This window comes from Petaurus breviceps, unplaced genomic scaffold, assembly GCF_028583685.1.
Source record: "Petaurus breviceps papuanus isolate PSGF00001 unplaced genomic scaffold, PetGlider_PUasm1.0 90630, whole genome shotgun sequence".
NCBI lineage: Eukaryota > Metazoa > Chordata > Mammalia > Diprotodontia > Petauridae > Petaurus > Petaurus breviceps.
This window is the reverse complement of record NW_027187291.1, coordinates 3,613,404-3,615,855: the sequence shown is the minus strand read 5'-3', so window position 1 is coordinate 3,615,855 and position 2,452 is coordinate 3,613,404. Positions and strand designations below refer to the sequence as shown.

The window sequence follows — 2,452 nt, the reverse complement described above, 5'->3', positions numbered from 1 at the left end:
GAGAGAGAGAGAGAGAGAGAGAGAGAGAGAGAGAGAGAGCTGAACAAGGATGCAAGGTTGTAGAGAGGAAAGGGAAGAGACAGGGGAGAGACATCATGGGGGTCTGGGCTTAGCACTTCCTACCCTGTATTTCCCACCCTAGTTCAGTGACCCCAGTGATAGCTAAGGTTGTATCCACCATCCATTCCACTGGGCCCCTATCCATGCCCCAGGAGCGGAGTGGGAGGTATGGAGACCGGGTGGGATTTAAAGTACGTAAGGACTCAATCTGTGACTGTAAATGTGGTGTCCATGGATTGTCTGAGTTGTGGCAAGGGTAAAGATGGGGAGGCCTTTTTTTAAGTTACCTGGTTCAACTGCAGGCTAATTCCAAGCCAATCTCATGCCACTGACATACCAGTCACAAAGTAAAGTTGGAACAATATGGAACAGTATTGGGAGGAGCACTCTGGAACAGTATGGGGGAGGAGAAGCACTCTGGAACAGTATGGGGTAGGAGCACCCTGGAACAGTACGGGAGGAGCACTCTGGAACAGTGTGGGGGAGGAGCACTATGAAACAATATGGGGGAGGAGCACTCTGGAACAGTATGGGAGGAGCACTCTGGAACAGTGTGGGGGAGGAGCACTATGAAACAATATGGGGGAGGAGCACTCTGGAACAGCATGGGAGGAGCACTCTGGAACAGTGTGGGGGAGGAGCACTCTGGAACAGTATGGGGGAGGAACAGTATGGGGGAGGTGCACTATGGAGCACAAAGACAACCTGGGGCTGATTTCCCAGAAGCAATAATGGATAGAATCCTGAAGAACTCGGTTCAAATCCTTTCTGGGAGTCTTTTAGCCAGGTAACCTTGGGCAAATCCTCTGTTTTCTCATGAGGGGTTGAATTTGATGACCTCTCAGGTCCCTTCTGGTTCTCAATCTATGACCCTATGATTTTTTCCCCAGCTCCCTTGTACAACCCAAACCCCACTGCTAATAGCTCCAGCTTCCATCCTAGGAGGAAGAAATTAGGGATTTCGAAGGAGATTAGATGCTAAGAGGAGAGAAAAGAAGCTGAGGAGGTTGGAGTATTTGAGGAGTGGCCACCCATCAGGAACCTGAGACTAGAATCTACTCTGTCCTGTCATTCTCTGTGATGCCAGAGAAGTCATTCATCCATTCTTGACCTCAGTTTCCACATCTGTCCTCCTGTAAGGAAAGAAAAGGGGAAAAAAGAATCAACCATATGTCTCTATATCTAATTCCACTCAGGGGCAGTTAGGTGGCTCAGTGGATAGAGCAACAGCCCTGGAGTCAGGAGGACATGAGTTCAAATCCAGACTTACTAGCTGTGTGACCCTGGGCAAGTCACTTAACCCCAATTGCCTCAAAAATAATTTTCTGCTCACCGTTGGGAAGTTTTTTCTTTGGTCTCACTGTCTTCCTCTGGCTCCATCTAGTCAAAGCCCTCTTCTGCTAATCCCCTCCTAGAAATCTCCATCCTTCATCCTCCTTCACCTTTCTTAGATTCACCCAGAAACCTTCATCAATCTCCTTTCTGTTCCAGGCGCTTTTCACAGACAGAACTTTCTTCTACCTTCCCAACCAAAATTTTACTCAGACAAAGTTGTAAGGAACCTAGAGAGGCTGAACTATGAACATCTGGATGAACAGAAAGCTATTCCCCTTGTAAACACAACATTAGTGGGTCGTCAGAGTGGGGATATAGCTGGAGGAAACCTGGAAAAGGGAGATCATGGGAGAGAAGCAGAGTCTAGGGTGGTCATGCCATGATTATCTCATCAATCTGGGTCATCTTCCTGGAGGCAGTATGGTCTGGTACAAAGAGATGCAGAGTCCAAGTTTTGAATCTGGCTCCTGATATGTACTAGCTAGGTACATCATGGGTATGTTCCATGGTTTTGTAGTCGGAGCGCCCCGGTTCAAATCCTGATTGTGCTCCTTTCTGGGTGATCCTGGGTGAGACTAAGCTTCAGTTTCATCATCTGAAAAATAAAGGGGGGTTGGATTAGATGACCTCCATAGTCCCTTATAGCTCTATCTATATACGCCTATGTCTTTACTTTTGGGGGCCTCAGTTTTCTTATCTGTAAAATAGGAATAATAATACATGCATTACTAACATCACAGGATTTCTGTAAGGAAATATCCTGTGAGAAAAAAATGGGATGGCTAGGTGGTACAGTGAATAGAGCACCAGTCCTGGAGTCAGGAGGACGAGTTCAAATATGGCCTCAAGATATTTACAACTTATTACATGTGGGACCTTGGGCAAGTCACTTAACCCCAATTGCCCTGCCTTCCTCCCCCCAAAGAAAAAAAGGAAGGAAGGAAGGAAGGAAGGAAGGAAGGAAGGAAGGAAGGAAGGAAGGAAGGAAGGAAGAAAGGAAGGAAGGAAGGAAGAAAGAAAGAAAGAAAGAAAGAAAGAAAGAAAGAAAGAAAGAAAG

General features: G+C 46.7%; 1 long non-coding RNA gene across 2 annotated transcripts in view; it reads right to left on the bottom strand.

The window, feature by feature from the left end:
• Window positions 1–672: 672 nt before the first annotated feature.
• Window positions 673–2,452, bottom strand: part of LOC138143089 (uncharacterized) — a 36,752-nt gene continuing 34,972 nt past the window's right edge. The window contains exons 3-4 of one of the 2 annotated variants that reach the window (XR_011163602.1): window positions 1,394–1,990; window positions 673–1,193 (exon numbers count right to left, since the gene is read on the bottom strand). This is a non-coding gene — a long non-coding RNA (uncharacterized lncRNA). The remainder of the gene's footprint in view (window positions 1,194–1,393; window positions 1,991–2,452) is intronic. The other variant, XR_011163601.1, reaches the window with a different exon arrangement.